At 43.3% G+C, this 19,216-nt stretch overlaps 1 protein-coding gene across 1 annotated transcript in view; it reads left to right on the top strand.

The window, feature by feature from the left end:
• LOC146785503 (uncharacterized) overlaps positions 1–19,216 on the top strand; it is a 213,389-nt gene that overhangs the window by 103,019 nt on the left and 91,154 nt on the right. The window contains exons 4-5 of the transcript XR_014970426.1: positions 2,038–2,122; positions 3,191–3,277. The gene's annotated coding sequence lies outside the window, so the exon portion shown is untranslated. The remainder of the gene's footprint in view (positions 1–2,037; positions 2,123–3,190; positions 3,278–19,216) is intronic.

Below are 19,216 nucleotides of genomic sequence, written 5' to 3'. Positions count from 1 at the left end.
ATATGTCTGGGCACTGCTGGGGCACTGCTGGGAGTGATAGGCACACACCCCTCATATGTCTGGGCACTGCTGGGAGTGATAGGCACCCACCCTTCATATGTCTGGGCACTGCTGGGGGTCCTCTGCACCCACCCCTCATATGTCTGGGCACTGCTGGGGGTTCTCTGCACCCACCCCTCATATGTCTGGGCACTGCTGGGAGTGATAGGCACCCACCCCTCATATGTCTGGGCACTGCTGGGGGTCCTCTGCACCCACCCATCATATGTCTGGGCACTGCTGGGAGTCCTCTGCACCCACCCACCCACTTGCGGCCTTGCTGTGGTACACTGCTGTCCTGGGCATACACCACTCCCAATTTACAGCTGATTTGCTGCACCAAGCCGTACACCTACATCCGTGGCATGTGTACGCCTTGTATCCATCATGTAATTGGGTTGTAGGGGAACGCATGGTACGGCCCGTACCCACGCTCTGGGGGCGTGGATACGGGCCGTCCCACCATTGTGGCGGTGACGTAGGGGTTCGCGTGGTATGGCCCATACCCACGCTCTCGGGAGCGTGGGTACGGGCCGTACCACCATTGTAGTGGTGACGTAGGGGTACGTGTGTATGGACCGTACCCACGCTCTGGGGGCGTGGGTACGCTCCGTACACGCGTACCCCTACATCACCACTGCAATGGTGGTACGGCCCGTACCCACGCTCTGGAGAGCGTGGGTACGGGCCGTACCACCATTGAGGCGGTGACGTAGGGGTACGCGTGGTACGGCCCGTACCCACACTCTGGGGAGCGTGGGTATGGGCCGTACCACCATTGTAGTGGTGACGTAGAGGTACGTGTGTACGGACCGTACCCACGCTCTGGGGTCGTGGGTACGCTCCGTACACGCGTACCCCTACATCACCACTGCAATGGTGGTACGGCCCGTACCCACGCTCTGGAGAGTGTGGGTATGGGCCGTACCACCATTGTGGCAGTGACGTAGGGGTACGCGTGGTACGCCCGTACCCACACTCTGGGGAGCGTGGGTACAGGCCGTACCACCATTGTAGTGGTGACATAGGGGTACGCGTGTACGGACCGTACCCCCGCTCTGGGGGCGTGGCTACGCTCCATACACGCGTAAACCTACATCACCACTACAATGGTGGTACGGGCCGTACCCACGCTCTGGGGGGCGTGGGTACGTCCCGTACCACCATTGTGGTGGTAACGGGTACGCGTCCATGTCCACTTCCGTTGTGGCGGGACGTGGGATTGGTGGACACGCCCCCCGAAGTGACCAGACCATGGAGGTAATTAATGTGCAGGATGTATTAGTATTTTGTGGGGTGTGGGTTATGTTTCCTGCCCCTTGCACACCCCCCCCTTGCCCCTGGGGGTTGTTCAGACCTTCTGCGGCATCTGCGTCGGTTTCTGTACACGAGGTGGTAGGCTATGAGGGCCGGGATGACGCGTAGGTTGGTGTCCATCGCTGTCTGTCGCATACCGGTGCACCTTCTTCGCGTCGTCCTCAATTTCCCAGCAGTTTTTGCCCCCCGTAAAAAATGCTGCGTGCGGAGTGACGTCGGCACGAATCGTACTTGCTGGTCCGTAGAACGCTGCCTGACTTTGTCCAGACGTCGCATATGCGCCGTCCAGAATCAGATTTGTATGTATTTTTTTGCCGGTCGGTGTTTTTTACGACTCGTACGGAAATGGTATTTCTGTGCGAATCGTACTTGCGAGTTTGTAAGGTGTTTTTCCCGGGTACGAGTCGGACGGAAAAAACACTCCGTACGACCATTCGTACCCGGGTTTTACGGGATCGGAATCGGCACCTAAATAGTAAAAAGATGTATTTATTTAAAAAATATATCACAATGAATTAAAAATGAGATTTTTTTTTTGTTAAAAATAAGTTTCAATATATATTATTTTTTTAATATTTTTTATTTCAAATGAGTATATTTACATTTATTTTCTGTACTTTCCAAAGCTTTTCCACTGAAGTCAATGGGAGAAATTGTTTCTTTTTTCCTTTTTCCATTCAGAGTTGACATTCGCGGATGTGCGTCTGTTTCTACAGTCGTTGGAGTGTCGCGGTCAAGATGGGAAGCAAAGAAGAGCTGTGGTTAGGTAAGGCATAATTTATTTATTAAAGAGACATTTTGGGTGGCATAGTTTATTGAAAAGAGAGAGAAGGGAAGTGCTTAGATATATGTAAGTATTACAATGTATGTTTTGCATGTTTTTACCACATATTAATTCCTATGCAGGTAGCAGTTGTATGCCCACATCGGGATGATTGCTTTTTTTCCGTTTGGTTTAAAAAAAAATATGTTTTAAGAAAGATTATGATTTCTTTTAAACCAAAGTGTAAAGAAAGCAATTTTTTTTTAAATTCTTTTTGCATCGTGTTTTTAAAACAAATTAGAACATTGGAACGTTAGAAGCTCCATTGAAAACAATGGAGTGCTCCGGGCTTATAATGGCTGGTATAAGCCCGGAGCTCCAACATTCCAATGTTTCTTTGTCCACAGCTCTGGCTGTGAACAAAGACTTCAGGGAGCCTGAAGGGATTTCAATCTCCTCGCGCTCCCTGAAGGCTTTGTTTAATTTGTTAGAACATTCTGCCCTCTAGTGGCAGAATGTTCTAATAGCCTTATAGCCTTTCGTAGCAGGGCTATACCGGCTATTAAAGTCGAGCTGCTTTTTTAAAGGCCCTCGCCTTCGGATCGGGCCTTTAATGATTCAGCAGGCCTATAATAGCCGGTATAACCCGCTACGGCGGGCTATAAGGCTATAGTATACCGTATTCATGGCAGTTCGACCACATGAAAGTTTGGAGAGCACGGATGGCTTAGTGGGCCAAATGGATGGTGTGAATGATTTAATTTTTGTTTTTTATAATGGATTATTACTTTAATCAGGATTTTTACTGCATGATAAAATTTGGATTTTTGGATTTCGAGAATCTCTTGCCAGTTTATGGTTGTATTTAAAATGTATGAACAGCGGATTGCACGATGGATTTCTTTCTGTGTTTTTTGCCAAACCACTTCATTTTTGGGGGGATGCATTTTTTTAGTTTACACAGTATATTTTGCATCAGTGATTTTACCAGAAAATATGTCTGTACTAATCTCTGTATCCTTCTATACTTTTGCTCGGGATTTGGATTGCATCATGGATTATGGATTTAAGAGTTTAGATTTTGGGATTGCTCAAGACTCTTGGTGAACTGTAGAACTTTACAAATCACCAAGAGTTGAAGAAAGAAGATAACTCCAGGTAGGAACCCCGACATTTCTTTAATGTGGAAAAGTGTTTTGAAAAATGCCAATTTAATTTTTAAAAATGATTTGTAAAACAGGCAAGTAAGATAGAATAGGTGTTAGTGTCAGTTAGAAGTGTATTATGTGTGCAATATTGTCTAGGTAGTCTGAAACCACCATCAGCAAAATATGTTGAATTTGTCCCAGTAGTTGCTCCGACATTTCTTTTTAAAATTTGTGGGTTCAAATTACCAGTTAATAATTGCGCTATTCTCATTTCTTGGAAACTTTGCTCCATCTTCAAAATTTCCAAGAAATGATAAATATTATAGTTAAGTTTTCCAATTGATTTGTAGAAGGAGTTGTACCATCCCTCTTTGGCATTAATAGTCTTGGCTCCTCCCTCTAAGCAGGTCGTGCAGCAGTTTCACCATTACACAGGAAACCTTGATTTCCTTCTGCGACCCGACCTGCTTAGATGGCCAATCCATGTGTCCTCAAAGTGATTTAGTAATGCATCCAATTTGTCTTAATTTGCAGTAAAATACTCAGATTTAGTAACTGATGTGTAGTATTCATCCACACTGTCAGGAGGAACAAAGCATAAGGCATTTAGTTTCTTTAACTCAAATTGCAGTTTACTATCTGATATGTAATCATCAACTAAGGGTATTTTTTGAATTTTTCTCCAATAAGCTTGCGAAAAGTGAAAAAAACATCCCTGAATTTGGGTACCAGGCTACATTTTGGTTATAGTGTTAATCATTCAGTGTATGTTGAGGTTTGTTTATCAGGAGGTAAACTGTACACTAAGGGAACTACGGTATTATTCATGTAGGCATGAATAGTGTATATTTGGGTGAATGGATAGGATGTGAATTTAGACATCCATCATCCAAATATCACTAGTCTCCTATTTTACAAAGTAATGGCGTGTGAGATTAATATAATTTTCTGACGGTTTTTGCTGTCATGCAAAAGAAAGGTTTCATTAGTTGCAGTTACTTTAGGAAGAATGTTGATATCAGAGTATGTTTGGGGTGTTATATGTTGGGGGTTGCTTGCCTGTGTTTTCCTTAGGAGAATTCTGCATAAATTAGGAATTGTGGGCATACAACTTGCTACATGCTAAGGAATGTCTTGGGATATCTCTCTCAAAACAGCTTCACAGGGTTCATTGGAGGTGGCACAAGTTCTTTCATTTGATTTATGTTTTTTCCTCTGGCCTCGATTTCCAGTGCAGAGGCAAAGTGGTTATGCTCTGTGGTACTTTCAACAGTGTCTCCAAGAGTAACCGCTCTGCCTGTGCAATGGTACAAGTAATACTGCACACACCTCCAATGACTCCTCGGCTCAGTTAATTTATCCTTACAATAAAGTTAGCCACTGTGCTTTAGGAGTCAATTTCCTCTTTGGAATTTAATATAGCTGGATTGTTTAGCTGATGCCATTATGTATATGTCTGTAAAAGAAGGGAAAAAAAGCGTTTTTGTGCTATAGGGTTTTAATGAATTTTTAACCTGCAAAAATGGTTGTCATTTTTACATGTTTGACTATTGATATTTCTGAAAACGTGTTTTACTTCTATTGCAGTTATTATGTGCTTTCATAATTTGAAATTTTTTATTGATTACAACCTGTTAAAAAACACAAAAAACTAGTTAATAGTTATTTGGTTGCCTATTGAGTTTTCTAAGAACATGTTTATTTTATTGCTTGATTTTGATTTTGCCAGCTATGTTTTCGTACTATGGTTTGTAGTTGATTACTGTGAAAAGAAACATAGGAATTTTATAAAGTTATTGTAGTTTGCCTCAACTTAGTAAGGTTCCTTTGTTTGCTTGTTTGTCCTTTTGCTGGTATAGATTTTTCCTTCATGTGTTTTTGCTGATTACGTTTTCTCCCTTCTTGGTGCTGTTGGGTAGGTCTAAAAGAAAAAGTGGATTTTTTGAGGTTTTAAAAATGATTGATAGTTTCGCTTGTTTTTGCCTTTTTTTAATTGGATGACTTTAACAAAATGTTGGTTTTTTTGCTTTTTGTTTTGCAATAAGAATTGTTTTGGTTGTAACATTAGGTTTTTGAACTATTTTATCTGTGAAAGGCCTTTGGCTTGTAGCAACAACTACTTAGAATGCCGGTTTGCAGTCTAATTGGTGGATTTATTGTATTGGTTTTTACACAAATTTTATTCAACTTGTGAAAAAAAGTATAATTACCGTATGTTTTACCTTTTATTGGTTACATTTCATTAAGCAATAACTGACCAGCACTTTTCCTGAGGCAACCACCCGATGGAGTTGGAATAATAATTTTGTCCCCCACCACTGACCAGCACCTTCCTTGAGCGACATATCCTGTCTACATCACGCGGAGCCGCCTGTACGAACGTTTAGAGATAGAATCAGGCCCGGTTGGACCTCTTTTGACGCACCCATATCCTGTCGTGTTTTTGTCACGTACCTTTTATCCACATCGAGATACAACTACAGCTTATCTTGATCTATATACAGTGCCTTTGATATCCGTTTAGGCATTGTACCGGAATGGTTACCTGAACAAGCGTTACGATTAACCATATATAAATACGGTGGCTATTCAGCACTCTTCAATAGTTTATTATTATTTTTTCAATATACAAGCCTCTATTACATTGGCCTGCCCCACCACCTACGGAGTATCCTTGGTCCTTAACTTACCTTAGAAATCTCCAGTCTAGGATATTTGCATCCATATAGATGTTTTCTTTCTTTTTTCTTTATTTATCTCTTTTTGTGCTAGGTATAAAGTTTTTGTGGCGCTGTTCTGCCCCATTACGTTTGGAGTATCCTTAACCTCAAGCATACCTTAGGATTTTACAATCTAGGATTTTCGCACCCATATAGATTTCAAAGCAATAGACGGTCTTCTGACGAAGGCAACATTGCCGAAACGCGCGTAGTTTTCCATCTTCCGCATTGCTTGTATCAATTGTATTTGTATATATTGCTTGTTTGAATGTTAAATGATAATATATATATATATAAAAAAGAATAATTAAAAAAATCAAAATATCTAATGAATGATAAAAAATGACCAAATAAATACCATATATATTTTTCCAATTAATAATTGTGTATGGAAAATAATATTTTTTTTATTTAACTTTTGAGGTTATGAATGATGGTTTTCATGGTTTACACCTAGTTGCTGGTTTGTCACAAATTTATTTACTTGCTATAGCACTTTACATAAATAACTCTTTTCCTTACATATAGCAAGTCTATTAGCTTTGTAGGGGTCCCCTTCTTGCTAAACAGCACCTTCCTTGAGGCAAGCACTTGGCGGAGCTTGGATAGTACATCTGCCCCCGTCACTGATCAGCACCTTCCCTGAGGTGAGCAGCGGTGTAGTTACAATAGTTATTTTGCACCCCGGTACTGATCAGCACCTTCCCTGAGGCAACCACCCAGTGGAGTTAGAATAGTAATTTTGCCCCCCACCATTGACAAGCACCTTCCACAAGATAAATTATTTATTTAAAAATGTAATTTATAATATTTGTTTTGTAATAAAAATAATTTAGCGTAAACTTACCGAAAAATTGGTTCAGAGATTTTAATTAAGTTTGATAGCTGTATTTGTATGTTCAAAGTCTGGGAATGTATCTGAAAGAAAAAAAAAAATTGTTTGCGGATTTATTTTGCTTAAAATTAAATATGATTTTTTTTTTAACATTCACTTACTTCCCATAGAAGATGAGTATTTTATTGCTGTGTCTGTTTGGTCAAGTTCTGTGAATTTATTAAAAATAATTTTAAGTTTGTGGATTACTTATTCGCTATGTACGTTTAAAACTTCCACTTACTTTACTCAATAAATGGTGGTGTTTGAAGTCCAAGCTGCCTCTTTTCTCCTCCTAATCCATATGCGTGTGGTCACCAGGGAAGTCAGTCTACCACTGAGCACAAAATGGTGGTCGGCTGAATTTATACGTTTGTTAGGGTCGATGAAAATGTTTAAGAAAATATGTTTTGGATTTGCATTTTCTGCGTGATTCACAACCTGACTGAATGTATATTTTATAAGTACTGTGTAAAATGTTGTTTTTTACTTTCTGTTTTAGAATGGCAGCCATTTTGAGTAGGTGATGGCTGGGTTGTTATAGTTGAAATAGTGGAAGGACATCAGTTTCTTCTGATTTGTATGTACATGCTAGTTTTTTCACTGAGTGTACACTGTTTTATGTAAAATGTGATATACATCTTGCAAAATATATATATATATTTTTTAAGCTCGCAATATATAAATTTTTTAATATTGAACTTTTCTTTCTAATATTTTGTCCATAACATCTGTGTTTGTTTCCATAAGATAATTATTGTGCATTGTAATGGTATGCGTTGTATTGGTATTCGTGGTAATGGTATGCGTTGTAATGGCACTTTCTAAGTATCCTTACGATCATGTGTGTAATCGTTGTCATTGTAAAACATGCGTTGTAATGGTAGTTGCATTGTAAAGTCCACATTGTAAAAGTATACTTTGTAATGGTATGTGTTGTAACGTCATTTATCTCAACAGCCACCAAACATTCCATTTCAGCAGCACCCCTACTATTTTATTCTATGGGCCTCAGTATGAGGTGGTTGGACTTTGGTGCCTAGATACCGGGGTAAGGGTGGAAAGTGTAGTTCATATTGCCACGTGATATCTCTGCATCAAAGTCTGACCACTATTTCAACTCCCATAACATCCTAGAATATGCGGAATCCTTGCTTTTCACCGGCTAACCATGTAACACATACTTAAACACTTCCTTCGAATTCATGTCATCCTCATATCCAGATTTCTAATTGTCCCCCGAAATGGCATCAAGCTCAAATTCCACACTGGCTATGTTGTAATCTTCCCATTGGTTCAATTCCACTCTTTCTTGCTGAACTGGGGATCTGCTAAGATAGTCGGCTACTTTATTCTTTCTTCCCGTTAAGTATTCTACTTGATACGCATAATCTAACAATTGCAAGGACATCCTGCCAATGCGGGGAGTCGCTTTGTCCAACCCTTCAGTGGTCAAGACATTAAGCAATGGTCTGTGATCTGTCCGCAAAATTAACTCCATTCCCCACCAATATTGTCCAAACGTAGTCATTTCCTGCACATGCCAGCATTTCTCATTCTATGACTGAATACCTCTCTTCAGGTGAAGTAAGGGCACGTGACGCAGATGAGACGGTGTTCTCCACACCTGAGATCGAAATTTGCATTAACACCACATCTAAACCCTTCTCACTGGTGTCAACTGTCAAAAAATTACATTCCTGGACATCAAAACCTTGTAGTGGTAACACCGCACATATATAATTTTTTATGTTCTCAAACTCCCACTGCAACTTGTCTTTCCACGCAACATTAGGGGTGTGTATCACCGACTCTAGCAACGCCCTCAAAATGGCATCCACATCTTAATTGAATGACGCAGCCAAGGCGATGCAAGAAGCAGCTAGGGCTTGGCATATGCGCAGACCACCAACATGCTGTTTCGGTCCCCGCGCAGCTCAAAATCCACAGAAGCTGTGTCTGGATAACTGATACTGCCCAGGACCACAGTAGCGCTGCTCTCAACCACTCCCGTACTCATAAATTGGACTGTAATGTCCTCAACTCGCTCTTTCCCCACCTCACTGTAACACTGCGGAGGATCCTCAGACAGCAACGTGACTCACAGCATCAGCAGATGTTTTCCATAAGGTGAGGAAGGCGCAGGTAAGTCTCCGTAGAGCGTCGCCAAATTGTAGTGACCACCGTACACGGATTGATGGTTTAAGTTTAACTTTATTCTATTGGTGGGGGGAAGAGCAGAGCGCATGTCCAAAACTCAGGGAGTCCGCAGCAACTGCCGTTCTTCCACCACGTTTTAAAGAACATTAATGTCACCCCATTCTACAGAGAATGTACTTACCAACACCACACCCACCAACACCATGACCAACTTTTCCAATGCCATGTCCAACATAGCCAACTGGATGAGAGCCAACTGCCTCAGACTGAACTTCGGGAACAACACCTCTGCCTGGGACCACAGCTGGTGGCCAGCTGAACTTGAACCAACTTCAACAGACTGTGCACGCAACCCAGGGATCATCCTCGGCAGCCAACTGACCATGAAACAGCAAATCAATGCAGTCGCCTCATCCTCCCTTCTCACTCTTTGCATGCTCCACAGAATCTTCAGATGTATCCCAATCAACACCAGAAAGACCGTTACCCAGGCCCTCTTCACCAGCCGCCTCGACTACAGCAATGCTGTCTATGCTGGCATCTCCACCCAGCTCCTCAGAAGATTCCAGACCATACAGAACGTGGCAGCCAGACTCATCTTGGACCTTCCGAAACAGTCACACATCACCCTCCACCTCAGAAACTTCCACTGGCTCACCATCCAGAAGAGATGCCTATTCAAGATCCATACACATGCCTTCAAAGCCCTCCACAATCAAGGACCATCCTACATCAACCATCAACTGAAATTCCATCAACCTTCCAGGCACCTGCGTTCCTCCTCACTTGCTTGCATCCGCAGTGGCGGCTGCGCCTTCTCCTACATTGCCACCAAGACCTGGAACGTCTTGCCATTCCACCTCCGAAGGGCACCCTCCCTGGCAGACTTCAGAAACAGCCTTAAGACCTGACTTTTCGATGGAGACACAGCATCCTCAGCACCCAGATACCCTTAGGAGCAGTGGTGTAACAAAACTTGAGGGGCCAACCTGAAAATTACATGGAGGGGCCCCCCTCTGGACTCGCTCAGGAGCGCTTGGGCTACTGCAGGGTGCTCAAGGGGCCCCCTGGAGCTTGGGGGCCTTTATCACACCGCTACCTAGGTGTTACTGTTCAGCGCTTTACAAATGTTGATTGATTGATTGCCCCTGCAAACGTTCAGTGAATCTCAACCAGATTCTCTTTGTATCTCTCTGAATTAATCTTGACTTCTTTTGATTCTATGCTTTGCTTAAATACAGTGGCGGCTCGTGAGGTTTGTGAATGGTGAGGCTGGGTGTGGTGGTGGGGGGGTCGCAGGGGTCAGACATTTGTTTGGGAGGTTAGTCCCCATTTTCTGTGCAAATCATCATTAAGAAAAATGAGAAAAATAGCTGACCAAAAAGGAATATCTTTCATAGGCCTAGCTTAGTAGGCATAGTAGGCAAGCCTGACTTCCTTCTTTAGGGATGTGTGCAGCTGTCAAGAAGTTTGTGAATACATGTCAGTCTGTAAAAAAAAAAAAAAAGAGATCTCTTTTGCCATTTAAACGGTCCCTAACATAACATAATGTGTATTTGCAAAGCGCACATTCAACCCTGCGCATCTTGTTGCTGTATAACAGATGTTTATTGTTACCCAACTCTATGGTACTAATTTTATTACTGGAGCCTGAGCAAAGGGCACGAGCATCGCTAGTTGCGCGCCCCCTCCATAGTGAGCAACATAGTGCTCATAAAGACTACCCCGTACGCACGCGACCCCAAGATTGGGGATCTCTTCAATCCGGGTCCTCCCCCCTGGATTTTCTATTAACAACGTTGGTGACCTCGACAGTATTCAGCACCGGCCTTGTAGTAGTGTTAGAGTTCTTGAGTATTCACTTCTTAGATATTGGTCCTGAAGAATTGCTGAGTGACCCGCTAGGCGCAGTAGGCAAGAAACATGTGGGATCATTGCTACTCCATACAGGGCTCACACATTTTAATTAGGTTAGCACACCCCGTGAATAAAATTAATTCCCCTGGGCAGTGCTAAACCTATTTTAAAAATCACCACTAACGCTCACACACTACCTTGACCACTCACCCTCACACACCTTACGGCTGTCTCTTAAAAGATCTCCAGCAGAGAGCCCCATCGCGGGAGCCTGTCAGACATTGCAGCGCCGGCCCGACGAGGCGCACAGCCCAATGATGAAGCATGACATCCTTCTGGGTGTGTGAGGGCATTCAATAAGAGACCTGTTTTCTCCTTCCACCGCTAGGAACTGCACATTCTGTTGTTTTACGTATCCTTCTGGATCACTGTGAAGGACCTCATCAAAAGCTCCCGGTTCCTTTTGGATTCAACTAATTTTATCAACCTCAGTAGGATGAAAGTCTGAGTGAGAGTGAACCCTCCAGGATTTGTACCTGTGACCATGAGGTAAAACACAGGCCCCTAAAGTGGATGCATTAGTCCACTACGCCACCAGCTGCTCTTGCCTCTTCAGTGTGTCCTTCATGCCCCAATGACTTAAGATTCTAAACCTCATTTGTATAGATGGGAACTATAGAAGTCAGGGCAGTTTTTAAACATCATACATGAGAGCCTAAGGTTATGCCTCTTACGTGCAAGCGAAGGAGGCAGGGAACGTTCATTATTAGGCTTGTCTGTGTGCAGCCCTCTCACTTAGCTCCATCTAGAATCATCTCCTGCTGGGCATGGAATCTCTTTTCACACCTCCAGGCAGCTGGGCCCATATGAGGTACACTCTCTTCTCCCTCCAGTGTCTGTGCAGCTGCATTTAACCAGACCAGGTTGGGCTGTATTGTCCTCCTGGTCTGGGCACCTCTCCCTGGTCCCTACAGTCTCACTGGGCTGTATTACACTAACCCTGCAACCAGTGCAGCTGCTCTCACCTCTTCGGTGGCTTCGCCATGTCCCAAATCATGCCCGCAAGATTCAAGAACGTTAGACTATATTTATAATTTACAACTTGAGAACTATAGTTGGGACCTCTTTGAAATATGCATGAGAGCCCAAGGTTGTGCCTCACACATGCTGGTGAAAGTGAAAGAAGCAGGGCACATTCATTAGGCTCGCTTCGCTTGTCTCTGCATAGGACTCTCACTCAGCTCTAGGCGGACTGACTATCGCAAGGCCAGCAGCAGGACTCCTTCACACTCGCAGACACGAAGTTGATGAGTCGGAGTGGAGTTACCACATTAACCTACAGTGTTGCACCTGTGTCCAAGTACACTGACGGCACTACTGCTGCCATAAATGAAATGAAATTAACGATCATGTGAACAACGCTTCAGCACAAAGGAGCTAAAAATTGCGTTGAGTTTCAACGCACGCATGCAGTGTGTTGCAGTCACACCACAGTCGACTCGAGTCTGTGCAGACTCGATTTCTTGAATCTCTCCTGGAGCCAGTCTAGTACCACACCCTTTCCCAACTCGTCACAGGGTGGGGTGACAATACTCTCCACTCCCTGATTGACATCGAGGCTTAATGCTACAGGGCTTCAATCTGAAACGCCAGTGGCTAACATTACCCCCACTTCATTAGGGGGTGGAGACTAGGCCTGGATGCTCAGTCTTTGCCGAGCTGAGGACCTAACAGGCCTAAGAGCTGTGAGATTGTCAGCTCGGCAAATCCTTGGCCCTCCCCGGGAGACCAACGCTATGGGTCACGTCTTCCTCCACTTCCATGACATTCCATGCAACAACCCAGTGAGTGGGGCAGACAGTGCTCCAAGTTCTAACAACTGGACTGCATCAAAACAGTTTCTTAGCATTGCTATGGTTGTGATGTTTTTACTGTAAATGGAAAGGGTGTGGAGCCCCAACGCCCTTAGACAGAAACCGCTGCTGCTTAAATAGCTTATCACTCATTATATTCAAACTGATCTAATTCTACAATGCTTCAGTGACTGAAATGCTATTCCGTTTATCCTCTGCCTTTGTCTCAATGCCATACATGGCCTTTTCCTTCTCTGGTAATCCTCTTCAAGCTTTTACATCTATACTCTGTTTCAGTTGATGCCATTCAGCATTTAAGCTGTTTTGCTCTGCATATTCCTTTTTCCAATTCGCCACCATATAGTTATCAGAGTAGTATTTCAATACAGCATGGGCTCCGCTGGTGCAGGGAAGCCATAACTACAACTAAGGAAATTATTAGGACTTGTCAATTTTCTTAAAACCAAATCTACACTGGGAGAATATGACTATCTTATCATATGTGAATAGCTTAATAACACGTCAGGATCAAGAAAGACAGAGGAAATATGTCATGAAGTAAGCAGCATCCCAAAAAAATATTTTCAGTTCCCCACAGAAAGAGAATTGAAATGAATCAATGAAAAGAGAAATATGTAAAGATACCTGAACTGGGAGTGGAAGTATGGATAAAAATATACATTAATGTAGACGTTATCCTCATGGAGAGCCAAGATGGAATCCTACACACTGGAGCCTTAGAGGTACAACAACCTATGATCAGAGAACCCAGAAACCAAGATGGCAATTCACAATGTGGTGGGCCTCATTGGGGATCTCCCTGACTCAATCAACCACCAAGATGAGACTGACACAGAATAACTCCAAAGAGCAGACGGTGGGAACCAAAGAAAGGTACAGAAAAGGAACATTGTTAACAAGTGGCATGAATCCCCGTTTTAGTGCCCTTTATTCTTGGTACAAGTCATAAATGATAGAGGCAAGTCAGAATGAAGCCACAACCAAAAAGGAGGGGCAGCAGAGGCATCACTGAGAGTGGTAGTCCAACCCAGAGCTCACTGAGGCCTCCTTTTTCCACGCTAAACTTGACTGAGCTAAGAATAGACCTAGGGAACTATTCAGCAATATCAAAAATCAAACAGCTTCTGCCCCCCCAAAATTTGATTGCCTCTACCAAAAGATGTGAAGAAATTGCAAACTTCTTTTGTGAGAAAATTGCCAAGATTTATCTCTCCTTTGCTTTAACTCCCCCCCACAGAGCTCTTCTCCCCTCTAGGTCCTCCCATCCAAGTCTTCTCTTACACCTTTGCCCCCTCCTGACTGTTCTTCTCCCGCACACCATCGCCCCCAGGAACATTTCCTTACCAGCCCACAGCTAAAAAAGAACGCATCTTGGCTTTACTTTAGCCCAGTCACCTAGCGAGAAGTCCTCAACATCATCACTAAGCTTAAACCCTCCAACCAGCTTGTTCAAGATTTAAAGCATATCATTGCACCTTATTGGACTACCATCATCAACTCCTCCTTGGCCTCTGGTTGTGTCCCTGTTTCCCTCCAGCTGGGTGAAATCTCTCCCATCCTCAAAAATGCTTCTGCTGATCCTAACTACCTTAACAATTTGCGTCCGATCTCTAATCTTCCTCTTCTATCCAAGGACCTTGAAAAATGCGCCTTCCTCCAACTGGACAAGCACATTGACTCATTTAGCCTTTTGCACACTTTACAGTCAGGCTTTTGAAAGGGTTGTAGTACGGAAAATGCGTTGCTCAACATTGTAGATGATATCCATCACTCCCTCGACAAGGGGGAAGCATCCCTTCTCATTCTTCTTGACCTCTCTGCTGCTTTCGATACTGTCAACCACTCTGCCTTACTCAACACCCTCAAAGATCGGTTTGGCTTGAATTGTCCTGTTCTCGAATGGTTCACCTCCTTCTTTCAGTACAGAACCCAACACATTAAAATCAGCAATTGCCTCTCTAAAACTATGCCCGTTTCCTTGGGTGTTCCCCCAGGGTCTATTCTCTCTCCTTCTCTATTTAACCTCTTTATGGAGCCCCTCACCCTCATTCTAAAGCAAGCAGGAATCAACTATCACCTCTATGCGGACGATACCCAACTTTACTATAAAATCAAATCCCATGCAGACATTCTGCACCTCAATGACACACTGACTAAGATTCAACAATGGTTCCATCACAATCACCTGAAACTCAACCCTAAAAAAACAGAAGTCATTCTCTTTGCCCCTAAAAACAACCGGCTCCCTATTCAACATTGGATCTCTTACCTTAATGCTCTCAACTGCTCCTTGTCCGCCTCTAGCTCAGTTAAATCTCTCGGAATAAGCATTGACCAAAACATCAGCCTTTCTCCCCACATAAAAAAGCAGCTAAAGGCGCCCTCTTTTCCCTTTATCACCTCAAGAAAATCAAACCCTTCATTCCTGCTGATGACTTTAAATCTGTTGTTCAATCATTAATACTCTCCAGATTGGACTATGGTAACGCCATGCTCTCTGGAACACCTAAAGTCCACCTAGACCCAATCAAGTCTGTCCTTAACCTCGCGGCCAGGCTTCTTTCTGATTGCAAGGGTTTGATCACATCTCCCCCATCTTTAAAGATCTCCAATTGCTTCCCATTGAAGGCAGATCCACCTACAAGAACGCGTGCATTGCGCATAAAGCCTTGCATCTTCAAACCCCACTGTATCTCTCACAAAAACTTCACAAAGCGGGCTGCTCTATAGAAATGAGGTGCACCAACACTCTCATACTGGTACCTGCCTTGGTCAACAAGAAATCTATCCAGTCGTGCTCTTTCTCCGGTAATGCGCCTAATATCTGGAACTCACTCCCCAAAGATTAACATTGCAACCCCTCATACTTCAGCTTAAAAAAAGATCTCAAGCAACACCTTCTCTACAAATACTGGGGTCAATAATCTTGCCACCTTACTGGGTCCCACAACCTGCCCATGATGGTGCTTTGTTTCTCACCACATTATACCCGACTTACCTCCCCCGCCTCTCTCCCTCTCATATACTTCCACCCTCCTTCTACTTGTTCTCATATAATCACTGCCCACTCCTACATGCTATCTCCTCTCCCATCTCCCTCCTCGGTTCCACCCTACCTCCATACTTTCCCCCCACCATTCTTGGTCACCCACGCTCGCACAACTATCCAAATCCTGGTTATGGACTAAATGTATTTCTTATTTGCTTGTCTATGTATTTATTGTTCTTAAAATTTTGCTCATTTTCTCACGCTTTTCCTTTTCGTACTAATGTAATATTGCAATTTGTTTCCACTTCCATCCCCTGTAAAGCACTCTGATGCCCTTGGGTCTAGCCAGTGCTATATAAAACCCTTTAAATAAATAAATAAATAAATAAACCTCATGAACCAAACCACTGGTCACCGTATTGAATGTGGAAAGTGTGCTAGTAGAGAAGAATGCAGCTGTGATAGTTTGATCCTAAATCTATTTTGCCATCAAGAAGGCTAATGCAAGAGCTGTTTCTACCTGAACCCGTTGGTGATGGCAAATGAAACATGATTTTGGCCATCGATTCAAATGCCAAAACTGGGCACCACTGTGCATGGCTAAAAATTGTTGGCGAAAACCCTTACCATCAGGTTTAAGCTGATGGCGTATATGAGCTTGGGAAATAAAGAGATATTTTCAGCTTTTCAAGGTTGCATGGGAAATACCTAGCCAAAACAAAAAACTTATGGAAGAAAGATTATGCATGTTAAAGGAAGACAGTGAGGGGAACCCTCCATCTAGGGAAGAAATATACCACTTGTGCCAAGGGCACAAAACATGGAAATCGGCCTCTGGCTCTTACTTGATGAAAACTCTGAAGAGTGTGTCCCAGAAAATGCCTGAATGGCTTCTGTTTACAAATGGCAGTTGTTCAAAATGGGGTTTGCACCCTGTCAAAGTAGGGACACTTTAGTCAGTGCAAGGAAGTCACACATCTAAGATAACCCATGCTCACACACTTGGTAGCTTGGCATGAGCAGTCAGGCATTGTGTTGGGAGGCCTTTGTTCCTGCTGTTGGAGAGAAATGTCATTAACTTGCCACAGCAAGTTGAAAAAAGGCCTCTGCTCCGATCTTGAGCTGAGCTAGAGAAATATGATAATCCTGGATGACCCATAAGCTGTACAGATATCTTCTTGGAACTCTAATATTTGAGTTTGGCATACAGATTCCACTCCAGTTCGATGGATACTAGGCTCTTGTCAGGTAGACTCCTTGCACGACCTAGGAGAAGACGACATATCTTGGCATGTCGTCTTGGATTAGTCCTCACAGGATCCTTCCTTTTCATCCTCACAGCCTCTCAAAAAGCTCAAGAAACAAACTGACAGATGATCACGTGGGGAAAATAGAGCCAGTAAAAGAAGAGTCCAGCCCTTTTCTGAACTATGACATGGATCCAAACGAGAAAGACCTGTAAGTGGAGTGCGTCTGGAAAACGAGTGAGAAGGAATGCCAAACTCGGGAGAAGATACCTGAGCCATGACCCACCTGGTTCTTGCCTCGCGAAGTCAGTTGTATCCCAACTGACTCAGCAAGCCCCGCCACATTGTACCAAGGGTAAATTGAAACAACTACGAGGAACAACCAAAAGACAATGAAGACTCCTCCGAATGAGCACCATTACTTTGGGAGAGAGACGGGATGCCACAGAGAAGCCCACGGCAGAGTGTATAACCCAGCCACGTTTCTGGAGAAATACTGGGAAGAAAGGAAACAGGAGGGTCGCAAGGGAGCTGGTGAAATTATCGGAGTTTCTTTTCTCTTCGTTTTTTTCTGTTCTGCATAAATTGGTTGAGAATGAACTCTCGGTCTATCTCTGCTCTTTGTAATGGGCAGAAAATCAGAATCACGTTATGGAAGTGTTAACCCTAAGAAATCTAATGTCAGAAACTGGATTTCTATATAATTTATTTTCCTTTCCAATTGTTTGTTATTAAACGCAAGGGTGTTAACTGCGGTTACCAGGGACCTTTTCACAAATTCCCCACCCCCTTTTTTCTGACTATTTAAGAAACAGAGGATGTGAAGAACTTTCCCCCGGATTTTCTTTTGTTCGAGGGTGACTCCCTGCCGGTAGCTGCACCTCAACAGCATCTAGAAGAAGGAAACAAGATGATGAGAAGATTAACAGATTATTTTATTTATGTGAATAAACAAGTTATCTGAATCCACAACTGTTGTCAGAGTCTAAGTCCCACTTAAAACTTACAACTTTGTCGGCCAAAGGGAAGCAAAACTGCACTCTAAGTTCCCCAGAGGTGTATAATGGAGTGCCACTTCAGACAACACAGTAAACCACACTAACTTTCCCCATGAGTGTACACTAACATTATATGGCACACCCCTTGTCAATATCAAATCCTGCAGAGTTCCCTCTGCACCAGGCTACCTGTGCGCCGCTACTGGGCTGTGCACGACAGGAGCCTCCAACGCACAGCACTCAAACTTGTGCACACATGTTCCCATGTAACCAGCCAATTGGATCTTACCCTTGCTGCTGCGTCACAACAGCCTTATTATAAAAGGCAGATGCTGGCGGTAAACATGTGCCGTCCATTTACTGTTTGTTTATATGAAGCTCACTCACAGTAAAAGGTCAAAAAACCAGATGATCAAAAAGCAAAAAATCTGAGTGTATTAGATGGGCAGAACCCATTGTCTCACACCACCTACCACAAACCACAATTCAACACTCTTCGAGCTAAGCAAGCCCCCATGATGCAGCGTTTTTCTCGTCCACTAATGCCATGTTGGTGCCTCATCAGGGGTGCTGTATAAATGCAGTTACAATACATTACAACATATTTCACGGATATGAATAATACAGTGATGTTTTCTATAAAAGAATAATAACCCTATTTATTACAAAGCACATATCACTGAATTGTATTTTAAAGTGCTATACATAGCAGGGGTTACTCTTAATGGTCTACCCCTTAACAATCATAAGTGAACAAATAACTTGCTGATCCACCATGGTGGCTCTATTAAAATATTTCATTTTCAAATCCCTTAACTGAGAATGAGGGCACAATTTGTTCCGTCAACAGGACTATTTCTAATGCGCAGCTGTACCTCCAGGTCAACAAAGTTATCAAATATGATAAAGTCAATATACTAATAAATGTGACAAAAGTTTGTGATTGTCACACTTGGATGTACACTATTCATAATGGATAATGCAAGGGCCCCTTTACTGAGAGACACAATTAATGGATGCTCATAAAACGAGCAGCTCACTTCCACAATTGTGTGCTGAACAACCTAAAGATATCAGGCCCAATGGCATTAGGGCTTCATTTGCTTTCGCACCAGAAGAGATGAGGATTTTCCCTGCTCACAGAGACTGACTGTCGTTTCTGGAGACCTGGCCCCCTTCAATCCAACCTGCACTTACTGCTGTCTATTCCTAGGGGATGAACGTACGAGT

Source organism: Triturus cristatus, chromosome 11 (assembly GCF_964204655.1).
Source record: "Triturus cristatus chromosome 11, aTriCri1.1, whole genome shotgun sequence".
NCBI classification, from domain to species: Eukaryota; Metazoa; Chordata; class Amphibia; order Caudata; family Salamandridae; genus Triturus; species Triturus cristatus.
The sequence above is the reverse complement of the archived record's forward strand: the minus strand, read 5'-3'. Positions and strand labels throughout refer to the sequence as shown.